The sequence below is a fragment of the Cyanistes caeruleus genome, chromosome 3, assembly GCF_971803275.1.
Source record: "Cyanistes caeruleus chromosome 3, bCyaCae1.hap1.1, whole genome shotgun sequence".
In the NCBI taxonomy this organism is placed as follows: Eukaryota; Metazoa; Chordata; class Aves; order Passeriformes; family Paridae; genus Cyanistes; species Cyanistes caeruleus.
In genome coordinates, this window is record NC_141703.1 from 41,923,466 (window position 1) to 41,938,679 (window position 15,214).

At 37.3% G+C, this 15,214-nt stretch overlaps 1 protein-coding gene and 1 long non-coding RNA gene across 3 annotated transcripts in view; both read right to left on the minus strand.

The window, feature by feature from the left end:
• The window catches only part of GPC6 (glypican 6), a 709,793-nt gene that overhangs the window by 664,800 nt on the left and 29,779 nt on the right, over positions 1-15,214 (minus strand). The gene's annotated exons all lie outside the window — the stretch shown is intronic.
• On the minus strand, positions 694-7,954 carry LOC111922738 (uncharacterized). Its single transcript, XR_015284464.1, has 6 exons — positions 7,785-7,954; positions 7,639-7,693; positions 6,477-6,513; positions 5,949-6,049; positions 3,972-4,354; positions 694-3,834 (listed from the first exon to the last, which is right to left on the minus strand). It is a non-coding gene; the product is annotated as an uncharacterized LOC111922738 (long non-coding RNA).

Genomic DNA, 15,214 nt, shown 5'->3' on the forward strand with positions numbered 1-15,214 from the left:
CCAACATCCAAGTATTTGCAAACTAGTAGAAAATTAGAATAGTACAGATAAGAGACCATTTTAATGAGGGAATGACAGCATTTTCCAGATTAAAGGGAAAAACCAGAACATCATTATTTCTTGTTACTTCAAGATAGATAGGACTTATTTTTGGTTGCTATGTAAGAAAAAAGTTTACTCTTAGAAGTGCTGATTTCTAAAGTTACCTTATCATGAGCTTCCCTAAGGCTAACTGGTATTTAAGATGTAGTCGTTTGTGTGTGTACAACTTTTAGATAGCCTAGACATAATATTGCCTAAAATAATTATATTCTCTATTCAAATCCTAAAGTACTTATAGTTTTTATCTGCAATATTATATTTCTATAGGAAATCCTTCCTATAACTAATGAATGCTCCAAGATTGAGATAAAAATTCTTGCTTCTAATATAGCAAATCCTAAAACAGCAATACTTTATAATGTCACCATCAAGTACAAAGAAGACTGTTCTATGTATAGAACCTGCAAGGTCATTTCACATCATAACTGGTTATCAAATTAGCATCAGTATTTAACTACCAAGTGCTGATTTTAATTGGGGAGTTAGTTAATCATCTGGCAGTGTTTAAACAAGCTGCCAGGCTCATAAAGAATGAGCTCTCCAAGAGTTAAAAAAACATAAATAAATAAAATTTCAGTAACTTATTCGATATTTGCTGATGTTAAAACTTTATTTTATACAGTCTAACAATTATTTAAGTTTAAAAGAGTACAACTTAGGCTGGTAATAATATATAAAGCTTTAAGGAAATCTCATTAATGTTTCTGCAACGTGAGGCATCACTAAGACTGAGAATTTTGAAAACTGTGAAAAACATCAGAGTTCTAGATGCAGATTCTTTGTATTAAGTTCAGTTATTCAGAATCATAGCAGAATTCTATCTTCCCATGTATCCCTTTGCAGGCTGTCATGTTAGGTTAAATCCACCACTTTATCCCAAGACTAATCTTGGAGAGAAACTCTATATATAGAAAAACTTATTTTATTAGAAGAGTGGTGTGCTATTTCAAAATCTGACAGTAATCGTGTTTGCAGTAGACTGACACTTAATTCCAGCATTGCTGGTGCTGCATGGCCTTGTGAAGAGGGAATAGAGATGCAAGAATAAAGGCAATGATGCTCTGACTCTTGCATAACTTTTTTGCTAGGCAGAATAGTTTACACAGGTATATTTATTGCCTTGCACAGCAAGCTCTCTTTGTGACCAAGAGAAGAAAAAGTCTTTGTGTTCAAATGATCACAGACCATCACATATAACTGATTCAGTTCAGACATGTAAAAGATGTCTAGCCTCAGCCAGTCATGAAGGATTTCTCTGCATTTAATGGAGAATATCTTTAGCTCATGATTCATACTGAACTAAAACTGAAATCTGAGGTGGGATGAATCACCCGTACTAGATGTCCATCTTTTCCTCTCCAACTACTGTTTTAGAGAGGATGCTCACCTTTTAGGTGACTCATTATGAAATCCAGCCCAGAAGATTAGGAGATGGCAACATGATCATGAAGCAAAAGAAAAAAAAAAGATGTGGCCAAACAAAAGCTAGGAGTACCTCAGGAATACCTGGACCAGAAATCAAATTCAAGAGTCTGCACTCTTTCATACTCTCTGGAATACTTTTGCCTGATAGCCTCGTGGGTTGAATGTCTTTATTTCAGCCACAGGGTGAGGGGGCATGATGGGGTGGAGCCTGGATCCATGTGGACACAGCCAAGACACTGTGTTACCTGACAGCATCTTGTGTCATGGGCAGGAGAAAGGGGCTCTCCCACTGCCAAGACGAAGCTGCATGGCTTGCAATTGATCATGTAGGGACTGTCCACCACTGTTTTTATATTGTCCCAGGCTTGGTGAGCATTTTCTGCATGTAAATCTCCCTCTCCTTGTATACTTTTGTTTTAATATTGTTGCTATTACTGTTCCTTTTCTTATCTCTTTGCTGCTTCCAGTAAACTGTTCTTATCTTAACCCATAATCTCTGCATTTTGTCTCTCACGGGAGGGTGGGGGAGGAGCAGCTTGTGTCTTGGAGTGTCACTCCTAAACTATGACAATGGGGTAAGCATGAAGAATAAAAAAAAAGTGAGTGGGAAAAATATGCTCATTATTTTGAAAATATGACAGTATATTTACAAAAGGGACTGCAAAATCTTCCTACTGTGGTAGATAACTGGACATGCTTAATCAGGAGGTAAGACCTAATAATAATACGGTGTTTTAAAAAATGTCTAAAATTGTCTTTGTCCCTCATATACATTCTCTATTTCTCTGATTAGCAACAAACTATTAACAAATATACTTTGAAGGACTGTATTTCCATTTAAAAGCAGGTTTGCATGAGAAAACTAGTGTCTTCTCACTAAAGAATTACCAGTTTATTATACTTTTTCATATGAAGTATCACTTCGGTGGGAATATGTAAAAATTACTGTATTGTTTAGTACTATTTTTTTCAATAAGGCCGTTAAAACTTTCTGCTGGGTTTCTGAACTCCCCATGGAAAACAGGAGTTTGAAGATAGAGTGGTAGAGATTAATGGTAGCTAAAAAATACTGGATTCTAAAGGATTCAGGGAATTACTAACAACTAAATTAAAATTCTGCAAGGAAACATCTGAGAAAATTATTTCCATGTTTTTTAATAAACATCTACCCTGTATTGTGCTGAATACATTAAAAAATTATATCCCAGATCAGTGCTAGAGGACATGTGACTATCAAATACAAACTGTGCAATATTAGAGCCACCTGTCTCTCTTATTCTGTCTCCCTCCAGCAATTCTTAGAAACCAAGAAAGATTTTACTTATACCAATTTATACGTGCATATCCACGTATTAAAAGCAAGTTCAAAGGAGCTGGAAAGTGGACTAATAATTATCAGAAGCCTCGTAATAACCTTGTTACAACTGGTAGATATTGTTACTAAGAATGATTTGGCATGAAGCAATTTTACAAAGGTCTTTAACATGTAACATACAAAAGGGGTTTTTTTGTTGGCGTACTACTCTGACACTTTGTAAGTGTATAAACAGAAAATGAAACAACCGTAGTTTGCATAAAGGAAGAACATTTTTTGTTTCACTTCTCTCTGTTAAATCTTGGGAAACCTATGATAAATATGTCCCAGAAAGCAGCTAACTACCTTTTCAAAATTCAAAAACCCTAAACCTATAATAATCCTAATCTGAACAGCTAATCACAACATGGAACTATTCTAATGTGTATCCAATTATAATCAGCACTATGATAATGGCACTGTCATTAATCTTCTGTGCTATTTCTCATTATTTCTAGAGACATTGCTAAAAGCAAATTCATGGAGCTATGCAATGGAGGTGGGAAGTTTCAGCCTTTGTATGGAATGAAATTTTCTATGGCATTCCTTATTTTCAGGAATTTCAAATTTTGGCAATAAATTTTCAACAAAAAAATCTTTGGCCTAATATCTGTCTGAGGTCTGTTTAAGTATGCAACAATTTTTCAGATATTCCATTCCACACTGAAATCAGATCAGAAAAGGCACAAAATATTTGCTATGCAATAGCTTTAAGAATTTCTTCTCTGGTCTCATCAGATAACTTGTCACTTCACACTCTGGAGCAGCAGCAAACTGAAATGTGTCAACAAAGCTGCTTTTTGTGGTCCCTGGGAAAAAAACCTACTTCCTCTGAAGAAAACACAAACTCTTCTGGAAGATTTCTCTCCTCAAACACACTGTGGAAATGGATTTGACAACCTGAATGTCCTCTCATTCAAAGCCACTGTGGTTAATCAGGACATTGGTAGGACCTGTAACAATAGAAGAAGGAGCGAAGGTTTTAAATTAAAGGAGAGTTGATTCAGACTAGATAGAAGAAAAAAAAAATTGACGATGATGTGGTGAAGAGTCAAACAGGTTACCCAGAGAAGTGGTGGATCTCCCATACCTGGGAACATTCAGGGTATCTACATCCCTACCCAACACATCCACCTTCATCCATAATCCTGGACCTCTCCTCAGGCCTGAAGAGAAGTTGGCTCAAAATGGTCATGATTTTCCCATTCCTCTTCCAGCAGGGGAGAGCCAAGGATAAAGATGCAAATGAATTTAAAATATTAAGGAGTTTTCAATAAGAACAACTGGTGATGGGTAAAGAATGTCACCACAGAAACGCAAGGCGTCTTCTTGCAGCTTTCTGTCACAATGGTACTGGCTGCTTCCTCTTCTTGTGCCCTGTATCCAAGCTCTGCTGAGGAGAGGGGATGACTTCTGCTTGGCCTCCATGGCAGGTCAGGCTGGTAGCCTGGACACAGAAAGCACTAGAAGAGGCTGAAATAAACAGAATGATCCTGTAATAACGGCTGGTATGCTGTCTAAGGACAGAAAGCTTCCAGTGCCTTGTGGTCCCACAAAAATCAGTGAGGCATGTGCAACAAAAACAGCAGTGACAGCCTGGCTCTACACTGCATGACAGTCTTTCAGAAGACTTCTTTGAAGATTTAAATACAGTCAACTTGGCACTGATTCAGTGGGATTTTTTGAAATGCAAAAAGCAGGTTTCAGGATTGGAACATAATGCAATTATTTTGAAACTCAGTGCTGAAACAGTTAATATATTCTGCATTACAGTCTATTATTCAAAGAAAATAGGTGAGGGAAACAGTTGTTGACCTTCATTTATCAACATGAATTTAAATGGTTTTTAATTTGTTCTCCACACTACAACTGGCATTTGAGAGGAAAATATGTGTCAAGAATATCTACCTGAAACTCATTTTAAAAAAAACAGTATAAAGATGAGCTATTGAGAAAAAGAAAAATGCCAGGTCAAACTGATAGAAAAAGTCTGGATAAGGAGATTGCAATCACCTTAGAAGACAGAGAAAACAGTGGAAGGAAGGGAAGAGAATCAAGAATAAAATACTGTGGTTAAAAACATGTGAAATAATTTTATAGACAAATAGGGGCAGATGTGACATTGACAGTGTTACTGCTTGGAGAAATTTCAAGTCTGTGGGTTTGGTGGTTGGTTTTGCTTGGGTTTGGGTTTTTTTTTTAGAATTATTCTTATTATAACTATTAAGACTGGAAAGATAATGATCTTTCAGTATCTCCTTACTTTTAAGATAAAATACCATCAACTAAATAAAACTAATTTCTGGTCTCATTCTTCATGGGATTTGGAACATTTGAATGAACCCATCAGTATGTTGGGACTAGCAGAGCAGACTTCCCGGGTAGCTGTTTTACTGCATGAATAAATGCAGATTTTAGCCTACACAATACAGCTGAATTGCAGTTCTCTTACTTGTGATTAATTTCAAAGACTGTTTCACATCCCAAAAATTCAAGAAGCAAGATATCAAACCAAGGGAAGGGTTGTTCCAAGACAAACTCTTAGGACAGAAACACACATCTGCAGTTCTGCTGTAATATACTAAAGTTTATGTATTTCAGTTCAGTATCAAAAACTGGCATATCAGCCCATTAGAAACTGCACACCAAGGGAATGCAATCCCATAAGAGCTGAGTGATACACCTGAAAATTACAAACATACTGGTTTGGTAGATGAGCACACTTGTCTCTTAGTGGATACGAGTAAGTAAGGGCCTGTAATCTTGCAGTCATTTTAAAAATAATTAAAAATGGCACAGAGATAAGTAAATGATTAAAAACATGCGTGTGGTACTTCTGCATAGCACTAGTTCTCATGGCTTTGATTCTCTGGAACTGCAAGCCTCCTGTCCTCAGTTGTCCTCCTAGAAGCATTTCCTACCTCTTTAATCACAAATTAGACTGCAATCTAGGGAGTTTCTTTCTGATCTGCTTTCTGATCAGCATCTCCCAGGACCCCTGACCATACAGAGTGTTCCCAGTGGGTCACACAACAAACTCCATAAACACATGCTTCAGTGCACATACCTTCCTCAGGTGGTGATGGCAAATCATTTCTGGCTGAAAGCCAGCGTGGTATTGCAGCCTCGTGTCACTGCACCTCAAGTCCTTGATCAACCACAGATCTACTAGAATGGTTAAGAAATTCAAAATATTACTACTTTTGTAGCCTTTAAAAATTATATACTTATTTCAGATGTTTTGCTTATTTGTATTTTTCCTACTGCACAGTGTCTATACTGTAAGACATGGAAAAAGCTTTCATATCACACAGCTCATTAGAGGCTGAAACGAACCAGTTTTAGATGTATGATTTTGACCTCATTACTGTCCTCAATCAATGAAATAAAAATGGTGGCTGTCATAACATCATCTCTTGGACACATTACTGTGGGAATCAGCAATCAGAGTCTGCTCCTCAGATGGTAAAACTACTATTGAATATATCTGCTAGTACTAAGCTTGACTAAATAATAATAGAGAAAAAGGCTTCTTAGAATTCAATAGGCCAATCAAACTATCTCTAAGCAAACCGGAGGGAAAGATATATCCTACCTGCATCTTGTTATAAGCATGGTCCATTTGCAAAATGCTGCAGAAATAAAAAAGACTCTTACACACAGTTCCTATGGCACTGCCTAAACCCATCTTAATATGCTTGTATGTGACACACTGCAAATGTCACAGCAAAACTCACCACTTGTATGAAGTCCAGCTCTGAGGGTGAAACATATGCTTTAAGGTCAGTGACAAATTTTAAAAATACTCCTTATCTTCAGAATGAGATTTTTCTCATTTTGACTTTTCCCCACACCCATGCCAGTTACACACCTAGCACAGGATGAGCCACACTGGAGATGCCCCTTTCACTCCACTGCCTACAGAAGGAGCTGAGATAACTGTAACTCACTTGAGGCTTAACCCTTAAAAATCCAACTGCCCTCAGCCCATTCAATACCAATTATGTGGATTATATATGGCTGCACTCAGTTTAAGGGAGTTTTCACTTACATGCACTAGGTAATTTTCAGAATGTTATACTTCTGAATGTATTACTGTATAAACAACCATTATCTGAATTTCTAAAAATATAGGGATGCTTTCAGTTTACTCAGCCTTTAGTTTGCACGTGTTTGTGGGTAGTAAGCTGGTCTATGGACAGCTTGCCTGTTACATGTACTGGACATAAAATACATGTTATTTTTGTGAGACCTGAGTGACCAATACTATACCAATACTTTTGTGAGACAAGAAAAAAGATGTTTTACCCCCCAAAAAATTACAGAACAAATTATCACTTGGAAAAATTTGCAGCAAGCATGCCAAGCCAAAAGTCTTCAAATTTTGAAATGTTCAAGTTAAGCTATTCTTATTTATTTATTTATTTGTAGTTGGCAAATTGACTTTGGCTGCTTTTTAATTCAGTTTCATTTTTACCATTAAAACAGTGATAATCTTTTTCCTGAAAACACAATGTGAGATGTCCAAAGTCATTTCATTTAACAATTCAACGCTGTTTTGTATATAATGTTATCTTGAGGTGAAACTATTCTTAGAAGTTCCTGTTTCCTGAATCATGCATCACTATGGGATGCAGGATTTTGATAGGTCTTTTATGATTAGACAAATATTCCTTCTTTCATTTTGACATACATATCATATTAAATTCTACAACCAAGGCTTCTTCTTGCAGCAGTATAAAACCAGAAAGTTGTACCTTCAATTTCTCTCATCGTGTACTCCCAGTTAGTTTAAAAACATTCCCTGCACACCTGTAGAGAAATGGAGCTTTGAACAGAGCCAGAGTGCAGGCAGAAGACTTCTCTATCTTCAACAACAGGGAGGGAAGAAACAGTGTTTTACCTTTCAGTAGTCCTCCTTTCCTTCATTTACTTTTCTTCCTCATAGATGCATGTAACAAAAATTCAGCCTTCATCCATGGAAGACAGCATGGAAAGATTTGGGCAGAAAAGGCTCTCCATAGCTGGATTACTCCTACCTACTCCTGGTCAGGTGAGAAGCTACTTTCTGACAGGAGGTCATGTGTGATTAGGCATACAATAAAAGTAATTTACCTTAAAGTAATTTCTCCTGAGTATCCTCAACTATCTTATGATCTACAGCATTCAAATTGGGAGGGGATTTTTTTTTTTTTTTTTAGCAAAAGATAAAGCTGACTTTTTTCAGGCTGTTTTTAGCCTGGTTTCCTATGGAAACAAGACTGAGCAACAATATAACACAGTCTGTGTGTCCTCTCCTTGTAATTTCTGAACTAAGTAGCCTGATTTCAACTAAATGTGACTGAGGAGATAGGAATCTCAAAGATAGTTACACTCTTATAAATTTTGAAAGCGGCAGCTGCTGGAGAGAAGAGAGACCAGGATCCTTGTATTAACATGCAGGGTGCTAACAATCTTATCAGCCCATTTCTGCTGTCAAGTGTGGCAGCCAGCATACCATCACCAGAATATATGCATATTCAGAGATAAAAGAAGACCTCTATAATTCAATTATTAACCAAGGGACATAACTCCACAAAAAAACCGGTCCTCTTCAATTTTGGTTTTTTTAGGCCTTTTCTCTTTTAACTAGGCAGCCAAGATACCAGGCTGATGAGGAAGAAAAATTAAACAAAAAGGAGGAACAGTTTAAATGAAAAGCAAAAGCATACAAAACCCATACTGAAGCAAAAGAGAAGACTGAATAGGTGGAATAGAGAGTTTATCCATTACTATATTATAAGGATGGACAGCTTTTAACATTATGTCCTACATTTAAATACATTTATAATTTTACCAGGTTCAGAAGTCCTACACATACACACACACAGAGAAAAAAAAACAGATACAGGAAGGACATTATGAGCATCACATTTAGCTGCAACTAACTAACATACTGAATGATTCAGTTCTTTTCATGCAGATAAAAATGACATAAGGCTGAAAATCATTTTCATTTCCTATATTCCACAGCCAAGGAAACACATAATGGTTAAAGAACTGGGACTCCCCCACCAAAACCATTTTTACAGCTCTTGAGTGACTAGTTTGAGATGGTCTAGCATAATTATCTATGCCATAATTTCTCCTTGCCTGTGTCAAAAATATTTAAAAAAACACCATCAAATACTCACTGATTCACTGGAAAATCCATGCATTGACTAGAGAAAGTGGTTTGAAAAGTTATTTGTTACACAAAGTAGCATAATTGTTCATTATATATCCAATGTTCTGTCAGTGTTTCCTATAAATAAGACTGTTCTGTTCCAAGATTTCACAACAAAAACACAATTTCTGAGCTTTCTGCCAAAAATTTTCAAAATCTAGAAAGTATTTCTCAGCTAGCAGCTCCTGAAATAGACTTAATGATGACTACCTAGTAATTATCAAGGGGGGGAAAAACTTAAAGAATAGGAAAAAAAATTACCTTCATTTTCTCTCATTTTTGCAGCCTTTTTTTTTTTTATATTTTTTTTTTTTTTGTCAGATCTCTTTTCCCCTGCATCCCCTCTGCTCATGCTGGGAATCAGGTGTGTGCTGCCAGCAGGACTTGTTAATTCAAGGAGCTGCTGCTGTCCAATTAAGCTTGCTGCCAGATCACAGACAGCCAGACACTAAGGTACCTAATTCTCCTTCCTAGTTCAGCAGTAAATGCAACGCCATTAGCAGCATAGTCTAGGTATTAATTCACTCATTTGTAGGCACACTCTAAGGTTAATTCATGTCACTCCAAATAGAAAAAAAAACTAAAAGAAGTGAAGAAGGATATCAAGCACTTAAATTAGCTTCAGTAAAAAAACAGAGTTGCCTTTAGTCAAGAAAGTAATCCAGAAGACCTGAACTCGGATGGAAGTTTACACAAGCAATCTACTTTTACTATTTGAAAGTTCCTGGGTGCCTAAAATGTCCCTTTAGTACATCCACAGATATTTTCCAGGTTCAGGAATGCTGAGAAGCCAGCATTTACCTAAAATGAAACATAAAAATCAAGTTAATAATCTCCTGCCTACCTTACATGAAAAAGTGAATTCATTAGATATTTTTACGACACAGGGGATCATGATCAAGCACATCTGAAGCACAGTGTTAACCAATACTTTTAAAATGTAACACGAAGTGCTGGTCCCCTTTTTTTCAGTAGCTGAATGTAGCTGAGCCTATTTTCAATTTGTAGTCTGCAGGCATTATACAAGAAGAGACTGTCTTGGTGTAATCCAGAAAGGATAACTAAGAGCATCCCAATCATCAATAAGACTTAAGTTTGCTATAGATGGATACAGAGCTCAGCCAGAATAGCATTTAAAAAAAAAATAATTCAGAATCTTTATTCAGTGGATATACTCTGATCCAAGGATATACTCAGGATATTTTCAGACATAACAGTTCAGCTCCTTTCTTCGGCTACTGCAATTCAAGCCCATCTCCTACTACTCTGCAGGTTATGCAAAGCATCAGGCTATGTGACCTGGGTGAGAAATCAGGAATGGGACACACAGCTCCTTACACTGTACACTGTATTATGACAGAAGTAGATACTCGATCCAGGCTGATGGAGGATCCAATTAACCTCAGAGAACTGTGCTGAAGTAGCCCAAAAGTAGCCAGCAATTAGAAAAGGAGACCCACATATATCTTAAGTGCTATCTCTCTCTAGATCTCTACAGAGATATGAAAGCAACTTCCCTAAGATGAAGAAACTCCTTCTTTTAAAAATGTGCTTTGGATCACGTTTTTCCTTCAGGCAGCACTGGCAAAAATCCATCTGATGTTTTCAGGTCCCCTACATACACTTCTCTAATGGATTCACTGTTTCTTTGAGGTGGGAGAGCTGAAGCTTTATCTACAACATCTAATTTCCCTGGAAAGTGTCCTCACAAATGGGTTGTGCATTATTCTGGCTGGGAAAGAGATCCTTCCAGCCTTTGTTTAGTCAAGAGCAAGAAAGAAAAAAAGAGTATGATTCTGTAGCTTCAAGGGCAGAGCAGCTGTATGAGAGAGAAGTATGCTCCAAGATCCTTCCACGATAACTGCTTATGAAATGTATTCAGTAACTGGTTAGCATGAGGAACTAGACACATCCTGAGCCAGGTTTAAGGCTCTCGACTCTGTGTTTGCCCCCCAGAAGCTCTGCTGTCTTGCACTCAGTTCTCACCCTTGCTATACTTTCTTGAGTACAAGATAAAGAGCTGCTGACAAAATTTCTAATCTTGACCTTTAAATATTAGTCAGTGGCTATGCTCAGCATCTAGTAGCCAAATCTTCCTTTTATTTGTGGGTGTTTCGGTTTCTTGGGTTTAATCCTTTGCATGATGCCAAAGGCAACTTTATTTCCAGCCTCCTTAAAAAAACCATCCAAAGAAACAGATGACATAACAACATTATAAAAGAGACAAAATTAGCAGTCATGAAAAGTACAGAAGGCTTGGAATAAAACATATATTTGCTGGGAATAAAAGCAGTGACACTGACAGTGGCACTTGAAAGAGAGATCTGCAGGCAGGGTTTTTACAGACACTGAGGCCTGTAGGATACTGGGATTAACTTGCTGCATACTCAATTTGACCTTACTCAGAAAGGCAGGATAGATGAGAAATGGGTGCTGATGTGCAGTCCACAGCCAGTATGACTCCTCCATGATTAAACAACAGGCTTACTGAGACCCACAGAACCTCCCCTGCACTTTGTGGATCCCAGTTGAGCATTGGAGCCTATGTGTCTAATCCTCAGAGTTAGAGTGTTCTCCAGTCTCAAAAGAGCAAATAATCTGTCAACTAGCAGAAAGAGCAAGAACAATATTAACTGGAAATTTTGTATGTTAATAAAACACTTAAATACTTATATAGTATTTTAAACCAAACATATGATGCAGGAGATAAAATACTTCAGGTAGTGTGAGAAGGAATTAAAAGATTAGTAGAAAGCACAGTGTAGCGATGAAAGATGCCACCACTACAAAATCTATGTAACAGGGACCGATTGCTCCTTTCATTGTGTGATACATTTATTATCTAGAACTTGATGAAACCTAGTGTCACTGACCAAGGCTCCAGGTTTTATCAGGCTGGGAGAAACAGCAACACTTTCATGCAGCTTTTATGATGCATATAGAAAATGAGAGACAACAGTTGGATCCAGCAGTCAGGAAAATGGAATTTAAGCACTGACTCAAGAGTTACTGCACTCTAGTAAGTATGTTTCTCTTGATAGTATTTTAATCAAGTGCTCTTGAACCTGGGCAATACATCTGCTGTATTTCCCAAGCTATCATACACAAAGATTCTCACGCTGCTATAATTTATAAATGGACCTCACACTGTCCTCCCAGATATTAAATCCAATCACAAGTGGCCATTCCACTATGCACTCCACCGCCTCTCTAGCAATGACCACATTTCAAGTCAGAAAAAGCACACTGAGAAATTTAAGAAGGAAAAAAATCACAAATGAACAAACAAAAACAACAAAACCAGAAAAAAAATCATAAATACAGCTCAGGGCTGCCCAGGAGATGAGGCTCAGGAAGAAGGAATTAAAGTATGCAATATTTTGAGGAGGCACAGTGAGGTTTGTGAGAGGATGCTAGCAATAAATACAAATTTAGAAAAGACTGCAATTTCAGCTTTTGCCCAGGGCTCTTTTGAGCCTGTAAGCCCCTGAATGTCTAATATGGTAGTGGTTTTACTCTATATGGCTAGTGATCTAGTATCATTTAATTAAAGCAATTACATTAGAAATTCATTTTCATGAAGGAATAACATGCTTTGCTTGTTAGACAGAAGCAGACAACTGAAAACTGAGTTGATTCCATATGAGTTCAATTGCTAATTTTTAATTTTATGACAGTCCTTGGAAACTGTGGCAACTTCCACTTCTGCACTGCTTGCAGAATGAAGAAATGCCCCACCACAGAGTAAGGGCATATCAGTAGTGGCCACACAGGCTTTTCTTGGGCAAAAGACAGCCCAATCACATTCTTCCATAGCACCTGGAAAGCTCACATGTTTAGGGCATATTTTCAAAAGAGAATTACTTTTGTTCCCACAAGTTTTATGGAGTTCTTCAATAAGAGCTTTTGAAAACTCCATCCTGAAAGCACAGCTTTTAGGTCACCAGTAATGGTTCATCAACCATTTCTCTCAAAGCCTCTGAGCACGTGAAAACCTTTTCAAGAAACTACTTTATATAGAGACATTGCTTTTTTTGGGAACTACACATGTATATGAAGGGACAGAGTTTTTGCCCATTTAAAAGCAGTGCAGTCTACTCACAGCAAGCAATTGCAGAAAATGCTGTTGAAATTACATATATTCTCTAGTGGTTTTTGAAACCTTTTTGAAAGGGATCTGAAGGTAGACCTAGGGTATATTTTATCCCCCATCTTGTTGCAAAAACTGCCATTAGATCATCAGTTTTGTGAGAAACCTGTGTTCCTAAATGGCTTTTGCTGGTGGAGAAGGAAGTTTGCTTTGTTTTAATATTGCTTGTCTGTTGACATTGCCATTTAAAGACCCACTGGCTGAAATCAACATCATGCAGTTCATCTACTGCCATTGGCTGAACTGTGCCAGCATCTGCCTAACCTGAATAAATACGGAGCGGATGCAAGGTGGATTTCCCAAGTGGCTTATTATGACATGCGTTAACTTGATGGGCTCAAGGGTCTTCCTCATGTGTTCTTGTGATTGTGGACTTGCTGGTTTTGAAGAGTTGCCAGACTAAAGTGGAAGAACTTTTATGACCTAATTTACTGAACCACTCCCAAAAACTATACAGAAACAAAACAGTGGCTGAATGTGAAGGTTCCCAGTTGCTAAAACGATTTATCAATATTCAGAAATAAAATACGGAAAGATACAACAACTGCATCACTGATAGTTAATCAAGATTATTGTTTTTTCTGCATTTATGTACATTTCAAAAATTTTTACATCTTCAGACTTTCTTGGTTTTGCTTTTACATTATTTTATTTTATTTTTCCAGTCTGAGATTTTGCACTTGCGGTAACATTTTGTTTTCTAAGGTGCATAAAAGTTAAAGATATATAATTATAATGACCTAAAGAAACCCCAAACTCACATATCATGCCAATGCCTAAAACCTCTGTTGAGTCATTATATTTTTAATACAAAACAAAAGGCACAAAATTCACTTTTCTGTGAATGAGAGGTGTATTATTAAGTCCACGGACCCCAGGAAAGTCCTTATAAATTGTCTTAGCAATGGTTCTATTATGAATTAAGCACACGTCTCCATCAGGCACTGCTCCATTCACAGCTCTGAAGTAAGCAGCTATTGAAGCATTACTCCAAGGACCTTAGGGAGAAAGTAAAGTAATCCTTTCACCTCTTCCTCAGTGAGTAAACACATAGAACATTCTAGCTCAGGATGGCAGAAGAGGAAAGCAGTACATTTTGTTTGTAGACAATTTCTTCCATGTAAGCAAACTATACAGGGAGAGTCTCTTCACAGAGGGAGAGTCTGTATTGACAAAAAGCAAGAGCAATGAAATCTTAGAGAGGCTGGAACAGGCAAGGAAGACTGCTCTTACTTAGCGTAATTCTGTATATAATTAATGCATCATTCTGTATTTAGGTCCCATTTCTGAAAATTTATATTTTGAAGACATTCTCCTCAGTCCTTAAAAGTGGAAACACTGTCTGGGTGACCTGCCAAACAACAATAAATTCCTGATGAAAGAACATGGTACACTTAGAAGAGTCCAGCCCCAAAATGGACTATTTCAAGGCCATCCAGGATATAAATTTTTTTTTTTTAAAAAATGGGATATTTTAAGAATCAGCACAACAAAAACAGGAAAAAAAGAAGCATTTTCCAAGACTTTCCTGTCAATAGGGAGGAAAATCTCTCCAGCACATTGTACAGAAATAGAGAACATACTTAAAAGCTGAGCTAGTGTGACAGAAGATTTAAAACAAGCTAATAAAATTCTGAGATGTGTACAACTTCCACTGCCCCCCTTACCCTCCCTGAGAATTATAAATCCTGTCCAGCCTTTTAGCAAGAAACTAGTCTAACTAGATTTAATTTTTCTCATCTCAGTCCCATTACCTGACCTCAGACATTTCACTCAGTTTTTAACCTCACACTCTTCTGCAGTCACCAGCTGTAGATCCATCCTGCTGCTCCAGCGTATGAAACACTATTACACCGAGAACACAACACATCACTGTACTCGCTCTGCCTGCACACTCCCTATCACAGGTATGCATTCTGCTGCTCACAGGTTCACTGCAGCCAAAAACCATTTCTTCTCAAAGAATTTATGTACTTGA